The sequence below is a fragment of the Ascaphus truei genome, chromosome 1 (genome assembly GCF_040206685.1).
Source record: "Ascaphus truei isolate aAscTru1 chromosome 1, aAscTru1.hap1, whole genome shotgun sequence".
Taxonomy (NCBI): domain Eukaryota; kingdom Metazoa; phylum Chordata; class Amphibia; order Anura; family Ascaphidae; genus Ascaphus; species Ascaphus truei.
This window is the reverse complement of record NC_134483.1, coordinates 130492722-130515585: the sequence shown is the minus strand read 5'-3', so window position 1 is coordinate 130515585 and position 22864 is coordinate 130492722.

The following is a 22864-nucleotide window of genomic DNA, read 5'->3' as shown; positions in this document are numbered from 1 at the left end:
ACTATGGCGACGTGTAGTCGTACTGTATGCAAGGAAGGGACCGGCAGCAGCAAAAGGATTACAATGCTGCTATAGGGTACACAGACATTGTCACTGAATTAGAATATAGAGGTCTGCAAAGGTTACAGAAAAATAGGCTGCTTTGGGACTAGGTTTTTTAAATTAGTTCTAGGGGATGAGTCACGGCTCATGTTTTTTTACCCAGGTGCAACCTAAAGCCTATTTAGTGTGACTGTTGCGTGCTATGATAAATAAAGCATGTGAGCTGATCATGGATTTGAACTTGTGTAGGGCTTTCTGTATCCCTGAAGAATACAGGCTGAGATGACCTTTTACATTGATTCCATGTAGATGAATATGATACCCATGAGGTGCGCCTTTGGTGAACAAGAGCTATTTATTAGAACGTAAAAGAAAGCAGGGTTTCTTTAGAGTTCTACTGTATATCTATATATATTATTCTGTAGTGATGCACAGATTGTATTAAACCTGTGCTATACAATTATAAATATATACACAAGATCTCTCCTAATCATAAAATGTAAAAAAAAAAAAAATACTTTTCAAGAAAGCATTTCAATAGCTTGGGAGGAACTAATAAGTCAATCACATCCTTTCATCATTGCCCTCTGCTAAGCACCCATATATGTAACGCTTGCACATTAAGTAGTGTACTTGTAGTTATTTATTTCTAGATGATACGATATTCGTGTCTGTTCTAATAAGGTAACAACACTGACAAACAAAGTGGTAAGAAGGAGTATCACAGGTATAACATTAATACCTTACAGAAACAGCAACCCAGTGTTTCATGACATTGGGTCATTCCCTTGAATTCCGTGTTCCAGTCACTAAAATTCGATTGTAAGCTTTTTGGATCAGGTTTTTAAATCTCCCAATCTGACTTAAGCATTTTAGCAACCCATTTGAAAATCGGTCTATAGCAGTTTAAAGCATGTCTATTTTTTTTTCTAACTTGCCTGAACCGAGGTGACATAAGACCTTTGGGGACCCCTTGGGTCCAGAATAGCAAGGAGTTTTGTCAACCTTGCAAGAATCAAGCTCGCTATGGCAGCCAATACAAAGTTGCAACGTCATTGGAAGATAAATGTGACGACTTTCTATTCTTGACCCCGGAAACCATATTTGTATTTTTTTTTGGTATCAAAACCAGCACAAATAAGCTGGAGTTAAGCAGAAGGGTCTTTTGCAACTCAAAGATCTGGAGGGTAGAAACAGCATCAAAACATTTGAACAAATTGCGTCTGAACAGGACATCCCACACACGGAATTGAGAGCATTTTATAACAAACTTTCGCCCCGTCCCCAATTAACAAACTTTGAAAAACTCTGTAGATTAAAAACAGAAACAAAGGGACTTATATCTCGGCTATATAGAGAGGTAGTCTGTTCGGGGGCAGCGTATTCAGGGAAATTGAAGTATGTAGCACAATGGGATCAGGATCTAGGGGAAAACTTAGAGGAAGAGGAGTGGGTGAAGATATTCATGGCCGCGGCTAAAAGTTCTACATGCGCGACGTTAAGGGAGAACGCGTATAAAGTATTAATGAGGTGGTACCTTACTCCGATGAAATTATCTAAATTTTTATCAGGTTACTCCCCATTGTGTCCAAAGCAATGTGGAGGGGAAGCGGATCTCTTGCATATGCTGTAGTCTTGCCCTCGGGTGCTGTCCCTATGGGAGCAAATCAGAGATTGGCTACAGAGGATCTTGGGCCTCATTATCCCAATGGACCCCTGGCTGTTCCTTTTGGGCAGACCAGTTGAGGTGCTCACCAGAACACAAATCAAGTTAGTAGTGCATTTCGCAACAGCGACGAAGTGCGAGATCGCAGCATTGTGGAAACAGACTGAAATCCCAACATTTACCTCAATCAGAAATTAACGAGTTTGGTTAATGATACTGGCTTTCTAAAAGTCTGGATCATGTGGCTAGCACAAACGTACATACCAGGAGTGAATGGAACTTCAATTTTGCTATGATAGTATTAGAAGCACGTTCTCCGCTGACTCAATGGGGACAGAAGGGTGAAACACGAGATTTAGAATAAGATCTAGGTTGAGAAACAGAAATATGGACCACGTGGAGGAATCAGACCAGAGCCCCGGAATCTGAAAATGATTACATTTAGGAACAAGGAAAGGCCTAAGAGAAGGACAGATGGATTCTCCTTCCCCCCCCTTCTTTTTGGTTTCTTGATTTGTACTTTGCTCAATGCAAGTGTTATGAGATATCATTGTTACCCCTGTGGAAGACACTTATACACGTTACTGTATGATGGTAAAAATCAATAAAAATCTGAGTTAAAAAATAAAAATAAACTGGAGTTAAGAACTGATGCAATCTATTTAGGGGTGTTATTTTCTAAATGTTTTTTTTTTTATATTGCGTGCTGCAATAACTACTCTGCGTGTACATTCTACTATACTTTTAATTGTTTGTATGCTTCTATTGGTAAGAGCTGCAGATACAGTATGACCAACGATAACTCGTTTTTGACCATAGCTACAACAAAGGTGTTTGGAAAACAGCTGATGAAAATAGAGATTCAGTTTTTTTGGGAGAATCAATTTAGAATATACAATGGTTAAATAACATTGAATAAGAAGGATCATTTTTTTTTTGCCATTGTTCATGTGAAAATCCCATAGTTAAACATTATGACACTTTAAACATAGAATACGACAGCAGATAAGAACAGCTTTGCCTACCTAGCCTGCCAATTTCCCTATTTGTTGTCATAGATGCCTAAGTGGGTTTACTGGCTAACCACTTCCTTAACCCAGGCTGTGCTGAAAAACTGTGTAACACGGCAGGCATCAGTTCATAGGGGTCTATGGTAAAATGATTATGATGCAAAAGGTGACACTGTGTGCTCATTTGGAAACAATTTCCCAGAATTCATAGCTGCAGTGAAAGCATTGTAGGGTGGCCAGATTTCCAAACGTAAAAACCCGGGACACAATTAAAAAATTATTTATAAAACAAATGACATCACGTAAAAATAAATATTATAATGGTATTTGTCTAATAGTGTCCCCAATAATGCTGTATCATTGATTTATTTCTCTGTCCCTCTCCCCACATAGCCTCTCCTCTGTCACTCTCCATCCCTTCTCTCCCTCTCCTCTGTCCTTCTCCATTCCCATCTTCTCTCCCCTTCTCTCAATCCTCTCTCCCAATCCTCTCTCCCAATCCTCTCTCCCTTCATTCCCCACTTACCAAGCCACACACACTTACACACACACATACATGCACACACAACTTATTACCAGCACACTGCAGCCAGGAAGAGGAGGTGCTGCGTGAGCAGTGCAGCACTACTAATGGCCGGAGGAGACATTGGGCTGCAGCTGCTCCTCTCTCTGCTAACAGCAAAACGGGGACATCTGAAAGATTGTCGTGACACCGGGACAGTTACTTAAAAACCGGGACATCTTGTCATCCTAATGCTAGGAGATAATGGTGATATGTTTAATTGCTGTATCCTATTTGTTGTCAAACCTGAAATCCTGATCCTTGGCTTTTTTTCATATTTAGGAAAGCCTAATCTTTAGCCCTAACATTTTTTAATTCCTTTGCTCTATAATTTTCTACCACCTTTAAACCACTTTACTCCCTGTTTTCTGACTTTAACCCTTTAAGTGCCCCACTACATAGCCACCACGTCATGGGCTCTGGCTCATGTCATATGTTTAAGTTTGTTTTTCTAGGGGATATCGCGTTCAGCCGCTCATGCGCATGCGCGATGGATGCATGCCATTCACGCATGTGTGATGGGTGCTTGCCGTTCAAGCATGCGCGATGGGTGCTTGCTGTTTGCACATGTAGCGGGTTCCCCTCTGGGTGTCTGAGACCTCCCCCCTCGCTGTGGTCACCTCCATGGCAGTCGGGGGTGCTGCGGCCGGTTGCGCTGGTTGCGGGGGTGCACGTCGTGCGCACGTTTTCCGGTGCGTGGGCGGCGGTGTATGGCGGGTGACGGGAGCTGTGCGCGGGAGGGCGCATCGCCGGGGACTCTCGGTGGCTCCCGCGCGGGGTGCCACCATCTTCTTTGTGCTTGCGCATGCGCAATGGGTCCCTGCAGCCGGTGGCCATTACGGAGGTTGGCGCATGCGCAGGGGAAGTGAGCACGGGGCGGCCAATGGGAGAATAGGTCCCAAGAAGAATACAGCCCCCAGGGTACACAAGGGCAGGGTCATGTGACGCCAGGGAGCCTATAGGGTTGCCCGAACCCCCTGCTCAGGAGAAAGATACATTTCGCGTGCTGTGAGGAGCACGCCAGTCAGGACCAGGAAGAGCTAGGGGTAGGAGGTGAGTGCAGGGGTCTGTGACCCACTGCATTAGGCCAGCAGCCCCCTAGGCCCCAGTTAGATCCTGAGCCACATACCAGGTTGTGTTACTGCAGGGACAGGCCCTAGGTTAGGGAACCTGCCCCTTTAGTATCAGTAGTACAGTTAGGGGCACAGCGGATGCTGCGCTTCCCATTCTGAGGCTTGGGATCAGGCCCACTTCACAGAGAGAGCGGAACTGTGCTCAGGTGGACAGCCCTGCCTGAGCACCACGTTGGTGGAACCGGACGTCACCCAGGAGGTTGTCGGATCCTTTTTGAAGATCCATTGACCGCCCAGGTGCAGCCGCACTGGGCAGGTATTGTTAAGCAAGTGCACCAACTACAGAGTACTCACACATAGTGGCAGCGCTGACCACGGGACAAGGGTTATACTGTGGACACGGCCTGGGGGTACACGGTGGTGAGAAAAGGGGTGTACACTCATAAGTGGGAGTGAATGACATTGGGACTTATAGAGTATAAGAGTATATATATATATATATATATGCATGTTCAGTAAAGGTTATTCTTGTTTGTTCATACCAAGCGTGTGTCATTGGTTTGAGTCCTGTGAGGGGCCCCTCCCGCCCTGTCGGGATCCCTCCCGCCCTGTCGGGATCCCTCCCAGGTGGAGGCATTGCACCACGATATATATATGTACCCCATGCGCAATGGGTGCTTCTTGTTCGCGCACGCGCAAGATTTGTCCTGGGGAAAATATGGTCACCCTATCTCAGAGTGTTCTGCTTTGTAAAAGTTTTGTAGCTCTCTGGTTAATAAAGACCGTGGATAATGTCTCATGGTGATATTATGTATGGGTAGGATGGCAATACTGGCTAAAAAAGATGCTTGGCCAGTACTGGAAGAGTTAAAAAAAATGAACACAATTTGATGATCTATTCAAAGAAGGTGTTCATTTGCATTGAATTAGTTCACCATGAACGATCAGCGTATAAATTTACCTTTTAGGCTTAAACACGAGAGCCATAAATATTGAACATTTTAAAGTGTGTCTCCTCATACCCCTTACAGCCTTGGGGGAGAAAAATGGGCATAATTTACAAAGCATTTTAACTTTAGTCAGATCAATAGTATTTCATAAAATGTGAAAACAGACTTCTTCTTCTTTTTTTTTCTAGGGAACATTAATTCAAAATTCCCGTGATGAGATTAAAGACTACAGTAAATTACAGGTTTTATTGTTGGAGAATTATTGTATTGGAAAGACTTTTGTCAAAATATCTTAACATATATTTGAATTTACATTTTAAAATGCAGTTACCATGGACCATGGTTCTGTAACAGTAGTGCTGGCTCAGTTATGCCATTTCACTTCAGTTATGATATTAAATTAGCTCTTACTACTTTGCACCGTAAAGTGATAACGATTGCTAAAATGTTTTCTACACAATATAATTTTTCTTTAATGCATTAAGCATATGTAAAGCCTAATACTTATTGCATTTATATGAATGGGGAATACTAGCCTTCCCTTAAAGAGCTTACAATATAATCTTTACTACCTGAAAAAAAACAGGGGGAATGGAGTCATTTGAACAAGATCAAAGCTGGAAATGGATCTCAAATCTCAAAGGCGAAGGCCTTAAAATGTCACTCATGAACTTGTTTTATAAGTGAAGACAAGCTTCTGGCTTGGGTTCTACTGGCAGTCTATTCTAGCTAAAGGAGCGGGACAGATGTACAATTCAGAAAGATCTAGCTCTGACTCCCCCTTTGGGTTATACAGTGACTGAGATTGGTAACACATTTTTAATGTACTTTGAGCTGGGGAGGAAAGCATTTGGGGTTGAAAATTGGATTAAATGTATTAAATCCCGCTCCGGAATGTAGTTATATCTTATGATCCAACGCAGAATATAAAGACATAAAATGAAGACTGCGGACAATGAGTTATGGCTATGAAAGTCCTGTGTAACACAAAAGCCAAGAATGTAGTGGGTTGAAGGGGAGGGAACTGTTCCTGCAGTTCTCAGGATGGAACCTGTGCAGAAAGTAAATCTGACAAACGTTACAAATTAGGAAAGGGGTTTGAATAGGTTGCAGAGGCCCAAAGTAGTTAAATCAGGCTTGGGAACAGGTTAAACTCAAGATTCTACATATCTGTTTAAATTAAGAAGAAGCACGTTAGGAAGGGTTAAAAAGCAATGTAAAGCAAATTTCCAAGGATTAGTGCCTACAATTAAAACACCTAATATTTAACAATCCAACATTTTGGGGGGGAAAGTAGATTCTACAGTGTAGGCCTGTATACTTTAAACAATGCTAGGTCACAGGTAATCTGGATTATTACCACAAAGTTGGGATGATTAATATAATGAATAAGATATAACTGTAATCATTTGTTATGGACATATAATAAGGCAGAGCTCTCTAACAAAAATGTTTCCTGAATCTCATGTATGTCAGCAGCAACAAAGAAACTTCATGTGGGTTTAATAAGAGGTAATGATTATGCATGCTTCCAAAAACTTTTTTCAGGTAAAAATACAGGTACTAAAGCATTGAAGTTTTACAGACATCTGAATATCCTGTAATCTTGTTCCGAAATACCTGCACAGCTTATAGTAGTGTGTTTGATTCATCGTGCTGCTAAAGGAATCATCTTTTCACTTCACTTTCTCTTTGTTGACAAAATCAGAATAAATGAACCACTTTGCACGTTGAAGCATTGCTACATCTGAGTAAATCTGAACAAAAGTAACATCCTCAGAGCTCAAACTGAAGTGGTCCATCTTGTCTTGTGAGTCGTGATCTGCAAAGGAACAACTCTACACTTTTATTGTTTGGTATAAATCTGTCTTTGCAAAAACTGGAACACATTGTAAATCCAGAAGAAAAGAATTAGGAGGTGTTTCAAGTGACTATATTTTGGTAAATAATGTAGTGATTTATCCACAGATTTGCACTGGAGTCAATTTTATTTTCAGTTAATCTGCCACCCCTTTAAAAAAAACTCCCGTCAGATGAATTCTGCTGCATTAAATGTATTTACAGAACAGCTTAAACAGCAGATGTCTTTTTTTTATGTCGGTGTTTTGGATCAAATGGTGATGTAAACCCCAATACAAAGATTGCACTCATTAAAAAGAATCTCTCACCCAGCAAACTTGGAACGGTTTCAAACTCTACTCCACTTCCTTTGTTTGGTCATGCCAGATCAGTTTTTATTTATTCCTGCAGCAGAATACAGCACTCTTACTAAGTGGTATTCTTGCAACTTGCCTCTTACTTTAACAGTGAACATTATTTTGCTGCATTTATTATATGACGCCAATTGACTTACTAGTTACAGGACTGCTTCCGTGACATTTTTTGTTTTTACAGATTTAGCCAACATTATTGCAAACAAAAACGCATTCCGATGTGCATGGTAACGTGAGATCTAAAAGCTATACATTATTTACTTGCAAAACGAGTGTTGGCCACTCAGTGTCCCTACCATTGGCCCGGCAGGCCTCGTGATACTGCCTGCCAGTGCCTGTTGTCATTGAGCATGATGGCAGGGGGGGAGAAGAGGCTGCTGCACAGGGCCCCGTACCTTAAGGCAGGGGTGCGCAAACTTTTTTTTGTCTGTACCCCCCTGCCTGCTCTCCCCCCCTGCTCATGCCCCCCTTACCTTTTCTCTGGCATTTTCTGATGGCACGATGTAATGTGATATCGCGTTGCTATGGAAACACAAAGCCATGTGACCCCCGTTGCATGGAGATTTGTCGCCAGAAGCTGCTGGAGACAAGGAAGGGGATTTACAGGGGCCTCATGTGCTACCCCCCTGTTTTCGCACCCCTGACTTAAGGGGCCCAGCACTGGGCCTGTAGCTGTGCCTGTCTCTTCCCTCCCAACCGGCTCTTGCAGGCAGTATCATGAGGCTTGCCGTGCTGGTTAAGCCTTTACGCAGGATCCTGCTGATCGTAGAATGGCCGGTATATGATAGTCACTTGGTACTCGGTATCCAGAAAAGCTGATGAGTTGATACCTTCCATGAGAACTCTTATAATAGCAGGCAGTGCTACACGACGGCAGGCATCCGGTGGGGATGCTTCATCGGGACTAAGCGCTGAGGTGGTCTCCGATGATGTGGAGGGTGTTTCTGTTGGTTGCACCTGACAGGCCATGACCTTAGGATTGGATTTCTTGGGCTTTGGACAGTCCCGAGAGTAATGCCTCTCCTATCCACAGTTGTAGCAGATGATACTCTGGTTCGCACCAGTCCAGGAGGTAGGAGTCTCTCTCCGGGGCACCTTGGGTGCAGAGGCAGTCGCCCTGGGAGGAGGATCGTCCTCGGAACTTTCTGCCTCCTTGGGATTCGGGGCTGACGCCCCCTTGGACTCTTTCTTGCGGGGATCCTTAGACTTCTTAGGAATGTGAAAGTGTAGTTGAACCTCCTGCTTCCTTATATGGCCCATCAATTCTATGAAGCTGGGGGTGTTGTGGCCCGAGGATCTCCTCGCATCATGAGAGCTACCGGGTGTGAGGGTAGGGATCCTTTCATGAGCTGTTTGAATCTGTACTCATTTACTACCATGGCAGGGATAATTTTCTTAGAGAGCAATCCCCATAAAGACATTTGCAAGCATCGTGTAAACGTTGACAGTTTTCCCCCCTCTTTCTGGCGGAGAGCACGGAATTGGGCCAGGAGTTCATTCTCATCCTCCTCGGCAGTGTAGGTCTGAGTGAGAAGCTCAACTAACTCTTTGGCTGTGACTTCTCCCTCAGTCTCACGGTGCATTTGTACCATTTGAGCGGCTGGTGGCTGTACACATTCGACTATCCGCTGTCTCTACAGCCTCTGATTAGGACCATTCATTGAGAACATGTAGGGTGTGTTCCGTCCAGGTTCTAAACTCTTCCTCGCCGATGGGGGTGGGAGTTATTCCAGAGAAGGCTTTAAGTTTGCGGTAAGGTGGTGCCGGGGACAGTTGACTTATCTTCTCAGTCAGCTGCTGCAGGACTCCCACGAATAACAGAGCCCCATTTGAACTACGGGTACTGCGATGGCTCCGTCTGGACCATTGACTGCTAGTTCCGCTCCAGCTAGGGCTCCCTGGTGGAAGGACGGACGCACGTGCCTAACACTCCAACACGCTTGGGGTGGCACTAGGGGCCTCCGTTCGGGCGCTCAGTCTCGGGTATATAAATTGACTCCCGCCCGGTGGGGCTTTGGGGAGCTGTAGAAACTAGGGTGCATTGTCCACTGCAGCAGTCAACCAGGAGTGTACTCCACTGGATGTCTGTATCCCATTTAGTGTCTACAATGTGGGCTGTGGTGAATCCCGGTATCTGCCTCAGTGTGTTTTGCAAGTTGGGCAAGGGCAGGATACTGGGACCTGGCTAATGGCAACCACGTGGCGGGGAGATGCGTGACGCCGCAGGGCCCACTCATGGACGCTCTGGTGAGATGGTAAGGACATGCTTTCCTAATTTGGTCGAACTGCTTTTTAACTTTTAGGTTGGGCACCCCAGGTCTGAATCTCAGCAGTGCCTCCAAATGTAGCCCCCTTTCCCCCGTGTCTAGGGCAACTACTGGTGTTGATGATACCTGGTTGGCTTACAGGAGGCCTGATCCTGCGCTAAAGGGAGCCTGGGGTGGCCTTGGTCTCTAATATACAGCGCCTCCACCTGGGAAGGATCCGCACACAGTGGGATAACCCCCCGCCCAAGACAATACACCCAATAAATACACACCAGGTTATGATATAACAGTATTTACTAACACGTACCTGTGATAACAGATCACACTTTGCACCACAATATATGTACATAGACACCTAGGAGGTATTCTCACAGTACTTGGGGTGCAGGGGCACCAGTGTCCCAGTGTCCTAACCGTTGATTGTCAATCCCACCCAAGTGTGTGACAGCGCTGCCAACAGTAGATTGCTGGTGCACTTGTAGATATACCTGCCAGGTGCTTCATGCCATAGCCGTCAGCGATGGTGTCCGCCTCCACGTGAGGTGGACTCCGGCCGGAGGGTCCCACCTTGAAGAAAGTATCTTTGGCTTGCGGCATCTTGCTGTGTCCCTGATATAATTGCACACTACAGGGGCAATGTCCCTATCTAAGGGGGCCAGTCCCTGCAGCACCCACAAACTCATGGCCTACTTTGGGCCTAGGGGGGGGGGGGGGGGGAAACTAGGCCTAGTTAAGGGAAGCACAGCTCCCTGGACACTACCTGCTCTGTCTGCTCCCTCTTCTGACTGGCATGCCTCACAGCGCGCCAAAAGTATCATTTACAGTAGCAGGGGATTGCTGCAGCCCCATTGGCTCTGCTGGTACATGTGTCTTGCAGGCCCTGTGGCTGCTGGGAATTGTAATTCCCCTGCGGAGCTTCTACCTAACATGGCTGCTGCTATCTCCAGCACTGCGCATGCGCACCTCTCCCTCTAATGGCCACCGCACCTCAGGATGATCTGTGCATGCGTGAGATGTGATCCCTGCTGGCGCCAACCCCAACATGGTGGCCCCCACTGTTGGGTGCACCACGGAGCCTCCGGAGCACTGGAGCACTCCCTACACTGCCTGCACGCCACGGGTATGCGCACAGCCCTCCACCGGCACCCTTGCGCCCCCACAGTGCCACCGGCACTCTCCTCAGCCTCCACTGCCAGCTGCAAAGTAAGGGGCCAAGAGGGGACCAGGCTACATTTGGAATTCCCAAGCCTCCTCTCGCCCTTGAGGTCAGCATAACTGACCGTGCCGTCCTAGGTCTCTTATTTTGCCAAATAAACGGCAATATTCTATTTTGCAAGTTGTTTTATTCTGATCCAGGAATCTGTATCGGAAGAGTCTGGAAATAATATAATAATCTACGTAGAAAATTCATCTTGACCGATACTATCCTTCCGATCCATGATATCTGGAATTTGTCCTAATTCAATAGATCCTTCTTGAACCTATCAAATAAGGGAGGGTAATTGGATTGATAGAGGGAGCTGTAATACATAGCAATATGGACTTGTAAGTATTTAATATGAGAGGGGCACCAGCTGTAATTAAAATGTAGTTGTAACAATTTAATTTCTTGGGTTGGTACCATCAGATTTAGGGCCTTAGATTTATCATTATTAATTTTATATCCGAGATCCTGCTGAACTCCATCAGAAGATATTGAAGATTGGGGAGTGATGTTAAAGGCTTGGCTAGTGTTAATATTATATTTAATATTATATCGTCCTGGAAGAGCGAGATTTTATAGTTTATATCGCCAATTGTAATACCCTGAATATTTGGGTTATGTTTAATACTTGAGGCAAGTGGTTCTATTGAAAGAGCAAAGAGGAGGGGGAATAATGGGCAACCTTGCCTCGTGCCATTTTTTATTTTAATCGAGTCCAACTCATTCCCAGGTAATTTAACAAATGCTGTCGGGCTCTGATAAAGGGCTCTAACTCCCTCTAGGAAAGGTGTCGTTACACTGAATTTTGGCATCGTTCTATCTTAAAAAAAAACAGTTTATGCTGTCAAAAGCCTTCTTGGCATCTAGGCTCAACAGAATCGCCTTGGTCCCGGTGGAATGTACATAATCTATAATATATATTATTTTCAGTGTTTTATCTGAGGCTTGTCTTCCCGAGATAAACCCAACCTGATCAGCATGTATCAGCCTCGGTAGAATAGGGTTCAGTCGGTTGGCTAAAATGTTACTTTAAATCTTAAGATCACATACTGTAGATCACAGCAACGATATTGGGCGATAACTGCCACATTGGAGAGGATCCTGGCCCTCTTTGTGTATAATGGCCACATTTGCGGAGGACATAGTTGTAGGTATCGGTTTACCTCTAAAAATGAATGAAACATTTCCAGCATGTACGGGGAGAGGATCGACAGTTTTTTTTTTATAGTATGCATTAGTGAGGCCGTCGGGTCCCGGGGATTTAGCTAATTTCAAGGATTTAACTGCGTTTGATAACTCTATTTGTATAATTTTACCATTAAGTGCGACTAGTTTGGCTGAGATCAGATGGGAAAGGTCGCACCCTTCCAGATATCGGGGGATAAATGCTAAATTTGAGAGTTGGGGTTGTTCTTTGGGGGGTTTCAAAATGTATAATTTAGTGTAGAATTAGGTGAATTCTTGAGCAATCTCCCGATCGTTGTGAGTAGTTAGACCATTTTTGCATTTAATTAAGGAGCGATCTAACTCTCATACCCCTAAGTTTATTAGCAAGAAGTCTATCAGTGTTGTTCCCCTTGTCATAATATTGTTGGTTGGTCCATTTCAGAGATCTCTCTACGTCCTCTAACTGAACCTGCTTTAGCGCCAGTCTAGCATCTGAGAGGGATTTATACAGTTTTCTTGATGGGTTAGTTTTTTTTTCAACCAAAAGTTTTTATTAGGTGAATGATACAGGCATAATAGAATCTAACAACCCGATGTCTTACAGTTCTGTAGTCAAAGCACCACATTTTTTGTTTCAGTCAAAACAGACTAACGTAACTCACAGGGGACACTAATGACGGACAAGACTACAACCATTCACTCAGACATACACAAGATAGGGGAGAGGGGGGAAGAGAAAAAAAAACAGCCAGCCTGGAGAGTATTGCTATCTGCTTCCTCCTTAAGGTCCTCTTCTATTCAACTGTATCTAGGTCCCCTGCGGGTGGCCCCCTCACCTATGGTCCTTATTGGCTTGATGGGTTAGTTTTATGTAACCTTTCCAATTTAACAATTTTGTCCGATAATTCCTTGTATAGTTTTAGTTTGCTTTTCTTCCTATATGAGACTATAGAGATGAAATCACCTCTGATCGTTGCTTTATGAGCTTCCCAGAGCATCGAGGTCTCCGAAACAGATCCTTTATTTATATTAAAGTATTCACCCAGGGATAGTTTGATTTTATTTTCAACATCGGGATAATTTAACAAAGAATCATTCAATCTCCAATGAAACACTTTACTTTTAACAAAAGGGGGCTGAGGGTCCAATCGATAGGCGCATGGTCAGACCATGTAACCAAACCAATACCTGATCAGTAGATTTTGTGGAAAATATTTTTGGTAATCAGAAAGTAGTCTATCCTCGAATAAATCTGATGAGGGGGAGTAAAAAATATAGACCCGTTGGTCCTGATGTTGCGCTCTCCATATATCCATCAGGGAAAATTCCTTTATTAAATCTCAATTTTTTTTTTTGCTGTTTTTTGAATGTGAGTCTTATGGCCTGACCCGGATCAGTGGTTCTATCCACCGCTGGGGCCAGAGTCATTCATATCTCCTCTGACCACAAGCGAAGACATATATCGTTGATCGGTTGACTAAAACTTTTCTAAGAAATTCAGTTTGGTTCTCAATAGGTGCATATAGTTTAACCAGAGTAATTGCTGTTCCTTAGAGTGAGTCATGTACGATCAGAAATCTACCTTCCGGGTTTGTAATTACTTTCTTTGCACTAAAAGGGACACTGTGCCTAATTAGAATCGCTACGCCTCTTTCTTTACTGCTAAATGACGAGTAGTAAGCAGAAAGGAAGACGCCCCTAATTGTGTTGGGGGGGGGGGCATGGACATTGAAGTGATTCTCCTGAAGAAACAGGACATCACCCTTTGTCCTTTTTAAATTCTTGGAGCGCAAGTCTCCTTTGCCTATTAGGCTGAAGACCCTCCACATTAAGTGAAATAAATTTTATTGGGGCTGTCAACCATATTCCAAATAAGGGAGATTTGATTTCAGATCCCCTACAATCCTACTGTAGAGGTTCCTATAAATATCGGGAACATTTTGGGTTGGAGGACTATAGGCCCAATTTACATTGCCTGGCAGGGCTCTGGAGAACAGGAGAGGGAAAGCGGTAGTGGGATACGAGTGGTCAGGGGGTGGAGGGGAAGGAAAACAAACAATTGACAATAAAAAAAAACAGAGCATAAACAGTGCCCTAAAGAGAAAAAAAACAGTCATGATTTGGCTAGAAGGTTGGACCTAAAGTCCTTGAGACACATCCCCGGTCCCGGGAACTGGAGTCAGCAAAGGTGGGACCCAGAGGACCCTCTATAACAATATAGATAATTCCCTCTTTATATACATCTGCATCCTATTACAAATTGTCTAAATAATACGTTTGGGGCTCATATGGAACCATGATCCGTCGTTCATCTATGATGTGCGGGGATCAAATAAGATTCTAATTGTTTTTACTTCTAAGCCAGGCTGTATTTATTTGTATTTACCGCCAACAAGGTGAGGAGAGGAGGGTTCAGGGAAGAATCAGGGGAAAAGGATGGAGGTTAGGGAAGGAGGGGGGAGGGGAAGGAGGAGGGGAGGGAGGGGTTGGGATGGGGAAGGAAAAAGGGATGGGAAGGGGGGGTAAGGGGTGGGAGATGGGAAAGAGGAGGTTAAGGGAGTGGTGAGGAAGAGAGGGAGGGAAGAAAACATAATTCGGGTATTCCTTTGACATACACATTCTAGTACACAAAAACAGCGGTCTAGAACTACCGATAGAAGATCTCCACTCTATAGTATAATATATCATATAGGCATATTTATTTGACTGTTTTTCATCTCACCTGGCAATTCAGTCCACTAGTCTCATACCTAAAAACACATCAGAGGGTACAAGCAATCAGTGGGATCTAGGCCCAGGTACTCTCCATGATTATTATACTGTGAGGACTCCGGGATCGCGGCACCCGCGCCCTGGTGCCTCCTCACCTTCATTAACCCCCGCTGCCGTGGCGCACGCCCCTCGCTGGCGTCACTTACCCCCGGCGGCTCTGGGGGTTCCCCGCCGTTCTCTGCGTTCTCGCGCTCCTGCGGGACCTTCCCTCTCTCATGCGGCTGCTACCTCTTACGAGCGCGCGCCCATCTCTGTTACAGAGCACGCGCAGGACTCTTTTAATTTATTCACTGCTCCTGCAGTGAGGCTCCGCCCCCAACACATACACAAGGATCAATCAGGCATAAATACCACTCACCTGTATCCTCCTTTGGACAGCCTATCCAGGACAGCTCCATGCACTCCTCCAGGCCTGCCTCCTCTTCTTATTGGTCAGCCACGCTTTATATTGCCTGTCCTGTCATTCAGTCATTGCTCGACATAGTTTCCACTAGGATCACTATTCTGGCATTCTCTCTCATTCACTCAGGTTACGACTTGGCTTGGCGGACGTCTTTCTCTGGCTCTCGACCCCTTGCTTGGACAAACAACCTTCCGGAATTCTCCTATCCCTGACCTTGGCTAAAACGGCAACGACGACGGCACTTCTACACCGGTACCGGCAAGTATTGCTAGCTAAACGTCACCTGGCCTGGCAACGCCAAAATCACCACACTCCGGACACGCTCCTTTTGCTGCGGGTGCGTGTCCATATACGTTCCTCACCTCAGTAGAAGGGACGGGTCTGATCTGCGGGCAGTACCGGCGTAACATTATGTCGAGCCCACAAGACGCAGACCAGACTGATGTGGACTCTATGATGACGGCCATGTACCAACATATCCAGGCCTTAACGGATCAAGTGACTCTCCTCTCCCAACAGGTACAGGACCGTACTCTACAGGCACCACCTGTGGCTGCGCCGCCGGCGCAGTCTGACTTAACTTTCACTTCATCCTCAGTTCCGAAGATTCCGGCTCCGAGGCCTTACGCAGGGGACCCCCACGCCTGTCGTGGTTTTCTCAACCAGTGTGAGATCCAGTTCGAGATGGCTCCGCAGTTGTATACCACTGTCCGGAAAAAGGTAGCCTACGTATATAGTCTTCTCACAGGTAACGCATTGGCGTGGGCCTCCCCGATCTGGGAATTACGCCCTGATATTACCCGAGATTACGCGGCCTTCAGACGAGAATTCCGACAGGTCTTCGACACCCCTGCATGACAAGAGACTGCTTCTGATTCCCTGCTGGAGCTTACACAGGGACGTCGGCCTGTGTCTCAATACGCCTTGGAATTCAGAACCATAGCAGCTGAGACTCATTGGGGTCAGGAGGCTTTAGTCTCCGTCTTCTGGAGAGGTCTATCGGATTCCCTGAAGGATGAACTTGCTTCTCACCCCAGGCCAGGACTACTGGAGGACCTCATCTCCCTGGCCAATCGTATGGATCAGCGTCTCCAGGTACGCCGCGCTCAGCGTCAGCATTCCCGGTCTACACCTTTCCGTGCTTCCTTTTCCAGGTTCTCTGCTACCCCGAGACCCGTGTTCTCTCCGCTGCCGGCGCTGGAGGCCCCAGAGCCGATGCAACTCGGGGTCCAGCAACCTCGGACACCATTACTTCAACTTCGCTCTACTGGAGAGTCGTGCCATCATTGCGGATCTTCTGAACAGCGTACACGTAACAATCCACCATTTCCGGGAAACGACTAAACCCAGTGAGTACGAAGGGGCCTCGCTGGGTGCTAAATCTCCTTGTCCCCCTCTCGAAAGGGAACTTTCCAAAAGACTGACCATTCCCGTCTCCCTTTCAGGACCGACTTTCCGCACCTCCACGGCAGCATTTATCGATTCCGGCGCAGGAGGAAACTTCATGGATCAGACCTTTTCTGAACAAAATCAGATTCCACTTTCCAAAAAGAACTCTCCCGTTGCCTTGGTTGGGATCGATAATCAGCCTCTCACTCCGGCTTATATCTCCTTGGAGACCGGACCTATCACCCTTTCTACTCATTCGCACAAAGAGACTCTGGGCTTTGACGTTATTCACGCCCCAGGAACACCGATTACGCTCGGCTTGCCCTGGTTACAGAAGCATAATCCACTTATCGATTGGGTTTCTTCTAATCCTATTAACTGGAGGCCAAGGTCAGAGGAATCTTCCGTGTCTACCGAGCGATCATCATTCCTATTAGGTAACGCATCCAGTTCTCTGAGAGAGTTACCTTCTCCGTACGCAGAATTTTTGGACGTTTTTAGCAAGACACAGTCTGAGCTCCTACCCCCTCATCGCTCCTACGATTGTCCAATTGACCTGGTACCTGGTTATACCTTGCCTAAGGCCAAATCTTACCCTCTCTCGTTGCCCGAGACGGAAGCTATGGACGAATATATTCGTGAGAATCTCAAACGGGGCTTTATACGTCATTCCAATTCTCCTGCGGGGGCCGGATTCTTCTTTGTCAAAAAGAAGGATGGTACTCTCAGACCATGCATTGATTACCGGGGTCTGAACCATATTACGGTGAAGAATCGTTACCCACTCCCACTCATCTCCGAACTCTTTGACAGACTTCAGGGGGCCAATCTCTTCACTAAACTGGACCTTCGTGGGGCATACAACCTCATCCGCATCCGTGAGGGCGATGAATGGAAGACTGCCTTCAACACCCGTAGTGGACACTACGAATATCTTGTGATGCCCTTCGGGTTGTGCAACGCACCAGCAGTTTTTCAGGACTTCATCAATGACATTTTTCGGGACGTCCTCAATCGCTTTGTCATTGTTTACCTGGATGATATCCTCATTTTTTCTCAAAACTTACAGGATCATATCATTCACACGAAGTTTGTACTTTCACGCCTCCGAGAGAACCGGTTGTTTGCTAAAATGGAGAAATGCAGTTTTCATCAATCCACCACTGCCTTTCTCGGATACATCATCTCCAACAGAGGTTTGGCCATGGACCCAGAGAAACTGAAAGCCGTCGTGGATTGGCCGCAACCCAATTCCCTCAAATCTATTCAACGGTTTTTAGGTTTTTCTAACTATTACCGGAAGTTTATCCATAACTTTTCTACCATTGTCGCTCCTATCACAGCACTAACCCAAAAAGGTGCAGATCCTTCAGCTTGGTCTCCTGAGGCACTCACGGCATTCGAAACACTGAAACAAGCTTTTGTCTCTGCTCCCATCCTTCGACACCCAAACACTAATTTTCCATTCACCCTAGAGGTTGACGCTTCGGATTGTGGGGCTGGTGCGGTTCTGTCTCAAAAATTTTCTCCCCAGGATAAACTTCATCCTTGCGGGTTTTTCTCCAAAAGATTTTCATCGGCAGAGAGGAATTATGACGTGGGCAATAGGGAACTTTTGGCCGTCAAAATGGCTCTTCAAGAATGGAGACATCTTCTGGAGGGGTCAAAAGAGCCATTCACCATTCTTACGGACCATAAAAACTTATTGTACATTGAGAATGCCCGTCGCTTAGGTCCTCGCCAAGCTCGCTGGGCATTATTTCTCTCTAGATTCAATTTTGTTCTCTCATACATTCCCGGCACTAAGAACGTCAAGGCGGATGCTCTCTCCCGGCAATACTCTTCTGAAGAGAGATCAGAGAAATCCACTGAGTCCATCCTCCCTAAACAAAGAATTTTAGCAGCCGTGGCATTCAAGAATCTTGAGAAGATCATCAAATCTCAAGAGAACCTCCCGTCCGGTCTTGTGGTTCCTAAAGACTCTTTGTATGTGGAACCCAAATTTATCCCTGAAATACTGGACTGGGGACACGCCGTCCGTTCGGCAGGGCATCCTGGATTCAAGAAAACCTTGGATCTCATCCGTCGTACCTTTTGGTGGCCCAATATGGTTAAAACCATTCTGGAATTTACACGGGCCTGTCCGGTATGTGCGCGTAACAAGATTCCTCGTCAGAAACCTCAGGGTCTTCTCTTATCTTTACCTATTCCGGAGCGTCCCTGGTCCCACATTTCGATGGATTTTATTGTGGAGTTGCCTAGGTCGAATGGCATGAATACCATTCTTGTGGTAGTGGATCGATTTTCCAAGATGGCACACTTTATTCCTCTGAAAGGATTACCCTCCTCACCCGCCCTTGCGGATATTTTTTCCAAAGAGATTTTCCGGATCCATGGGATTCCCACATCCATAGTGTCCGATCGGGGTTCCCAGTTCGTCTCCAAGTTCTGGAGAAATTTCACCAAGAGACTAGGTATCTCATCTTCCTTTTCTTCTGGATATCACCCTCAATCCAACGGACAGACCGAGAGGGTTAATCAATCCCTCGAGAAATACTTAAGGTGCTTCGTCTCTAATTCTCAGGATGACTGGGCAGAATTACTTACCTGGGCTGAGTACGCATTCAATTCTTCCAGGAATGAGTCCACTCACGAGACCCCCTTCTTTATCAACTACGGATTCCATCCGGCTCGCCTACCTATTACCAAAGAATCCTCTGGGGTACCAGCCGTGGACGAACATATTGCTCTCCTACAAGACTCTTGGTCCAGAATACAATCTGCATTACAAAAAGCATCCTTGACATCTAAAAATCAGGCTGATCGTCACCGTCGTCCGGCACCCGAATACAAACCCGGGGACAAGGTTTGGCTTTCATCCAAGAACATCCGTCTCAAAACGCCTTCCCTCAAATTGGCTCCTAGGTTCCTGGGTCCCTTTTCCATTTTGGAGCAGGTTAATCCGGTTTCTTTTCGACTCCAACTTCCTCAAAGCATGAGAATCCCGAATGTCTTTCACACCTCACTTCTCAAACCTTTTATCTCCAGTAGCCTCTTTCCGGACCACACTTCTAAACCAGATCCTGTGATGGTACAGGGTAATGAAGAGTATGAAATACAGGCTCTACTGGATTCCCGTCTTTCAAGAGGTAAAGTCCACTTCTTGGTCCACTGGAGAGGTTTTGGACCCGAAGAGAGGTCATGGGTACCCCTGAAAGATATTCATGCTCCAGGACTCCTCAAACGCTTTCGAAAGAAGTTTCCATCAAAACCATGGAAGGATCGTCCTGAGGCCGATCCTGAAGGGAGGGGTACTGTGAGGACTCCGGGATCGCGGCACCCGCGCCCTGGTGCCTCCTCACCTTCATTAACCCCCGCTGCCGTGGCGCACGCCCCTCGCTGGCGTCACTTACCTCCGGCGGCTCTGGGGGTTCCCCGCCGTTCTCTGCGTTCTCGCGCTCCTGCGGGACCTTCCCTCTCTCATGCGGCTGCTACCTCTTACGAGCGCGCGCCCATCTCTGTTACAGAGCACGCGCAGGACTCTTTTAATTTATTCACTGCTCCTGCAGTGAGGCTCCGCCCCCAACACATACACAAGGATCAATCAGGCATAAATACCACTCACCTGTATCCTCCTTTGGACAGCCTATCCAGGACAGCTCCATGCACTCCTCCAGGCCTGCCTCCTCTTCCTATTGGTCAGCCACGCTTTATATTGCCTGTCCTGTCATTCAGTCATTGCTCGACATAGTTTCCACTAGGATCACTATTCTGGCATTCTCTCTCATTCACTCAGGTTACGACTTGGCTTGGCGGACGTCTTTCTCTGGCTCTCGACCCCTTGCTTGGACAAACAACCTTCCGGAATTCTCCTATCCCTGACCTTGGCTAAAACGGCAACGACGACGGCACTTCTACACCGGTACCGGCATGTATTGCTAGCTAAACATCACCTGGCCTGGCAACGCCAAAATCACCACACTCCGGACACGCTCCTTTTGCTGCGGGTGCGTGTCCATATACGTTCCTCACCTCAGTAGAAGGGACGGGTCTGGTCTGCGGGCAGTACCGGCGTAACATATACATATTTGTTAGTAGTAAACCCTTGTCTTGATAGTACTCTAAACATTTATAACCAAACTTTTGCCTGGAGAAAAGCAATTTCTCCTAACAGGGAGAGGGGGGAAAAGGGGAGGGGATGGGGGGAGGGAGGTGAGGAGGGATGGTAGGGAGGTGGGGAGGGAGGGGAGGAGGAAGGAAGGGAGTTTGAGAGGGGGGGAGGGGGTTTATATCCCAGCTACTTGGGCAACAGGGAACTCAGCATTCAATCTTCCCAGGCTTCCCTTCGAGATTGCAGCAAGCAGATCAGAGCGGAGTCCACCGTTGGCCAGGTTAAAAAGCCGTCTCTCATCTGGGAGGGACTCAATTCTGAGCCAAAAACAGCAGGGGCTCTGGGTGAAGAGAGAGGAAGTGAGCATAAATTCTGGATAAACTATATCTTCATTCCTTCTCTGTAGTTTTTTGGATATATTGGCCTGCGAGCCTCTCCGAGTATCTTGCCGGTCCTGTTGGACGTCTGGATCTTTGGGATTTCGGTGCGTCTTGTGGTTGTGCAGAGGGGGATATGACCAGAGACCGAAGAAAGCCCTTGATTTCTTCTGGGTATCTGACGGAGAGGAATTTCCCGTTCTTTTGGACAATCAATTTAAATGGAAATCCCCACCTGTAGCACACATTTTTTCCCTTTGATAGAAGCATCTGGGGCCTGAATTCACATCTCCTATCAATTCTGACTTTTGAGAGATCATTGAAGATCTGGAGTGCTTCATTTTAAAAATTATATCTCCTTTGTCCCTGCAGGCTACTATAATTCTTTCCTTAGTGGAGTAATGATGTCATCTTATAATTACATCTCTTCTTCGCTTCTGATCCTCAGATCTAGGTCCCAATACCCAGTGCACCCAATCTATTTCTAAATCTTTATCCTGGAGGCCCGCGAAAATTGTTAAGAGGAGGTTCGTGAGGTAAGTACAGAGATTTTCTGGAGAAATTGTCTCAGGAATGTTCCTGATTCTGAGATTCTGTCTTCTATCTCTATTATCTTGGTCCTCTAATGCATCTTTGAGGGAGATTATTTAGTTCCCTAGTCTGATTATCTCATCATCAGCAGTAGATTGCAATTGGAAGGCCTCCTCCATCTTAGTTTCCAAATTCGATGTTCTTTGTGTTAAAGAGTTCATTTCTGTTTTGAGTTCTAGGACTGCCTCTTTAATGTCTTTTTGGTGCGATTTATGCATTTTAGAGAAGAGGTTCTCCAGGTAAGACTTCGTTATTACCTCCTCTTCAGTATTTGTTTGATCCTGTGTTTGATCTTTGTCTTTGGTCGCACGTGTCTCAGCGCCATCTTGGCCTCCACCACTGGGAGCCGTAGATCCCAGATTTCCCCCAAAATAGCTGGCAACATCTTACTGGGTCTGTTTTTTCATCCTTGCAGATCCAGATGTCCACTTCACGCATCAGGAGGTAGGTTTAGTGATATTGGTCGAAGCAGGGAATATGTTATAACTAGTTTATGCATGAAGGTCCCTGGGGTTCCCTTGCTGATTTTCCATCTCCGGTGACGGCATCAGATGTCTCCCAATTAAAACATTTTTAATGAAATAAAGTCATGCAGTATTGCAGTATTGCAGGTAACTGCTGTGTTTTTCCTCTGTAGGTGGATTTATAGCTATTATGTGAATATTGCCTAGTGGAGAAGGCAAGTATAGCCACCTTAGCAGCACCATAGATAGAAGCTGCTTCTTTATTTATTTTATTATGCTTGTTTGTTTCAGAGCACCTCTGCAACCCACACAACCAACACTCCCCTTATGTCAGGAGTAATAAGGCATTTGGGGGGGGGGTCTACTTTAAATGTCACTGTTTGTGGGGGTAAGGGCTTCCCAGGACAGAGACAGTCTGCTACAGTTACTCCCTTCTGCAGGGCCTCTTATTCTCCTCAAGTCTCTCCCCTCACTCACCCCACCAGGAATTTGACAGGTCACCATTGGTTCCCCTCCACCCGGCAGAGGCTCCGATCTGCCGTCCCTGCGTGCGGGGGAAGAAGCGGGCCTGCACTTTGCAGCGAGGCTGCACTGGAAAACCTG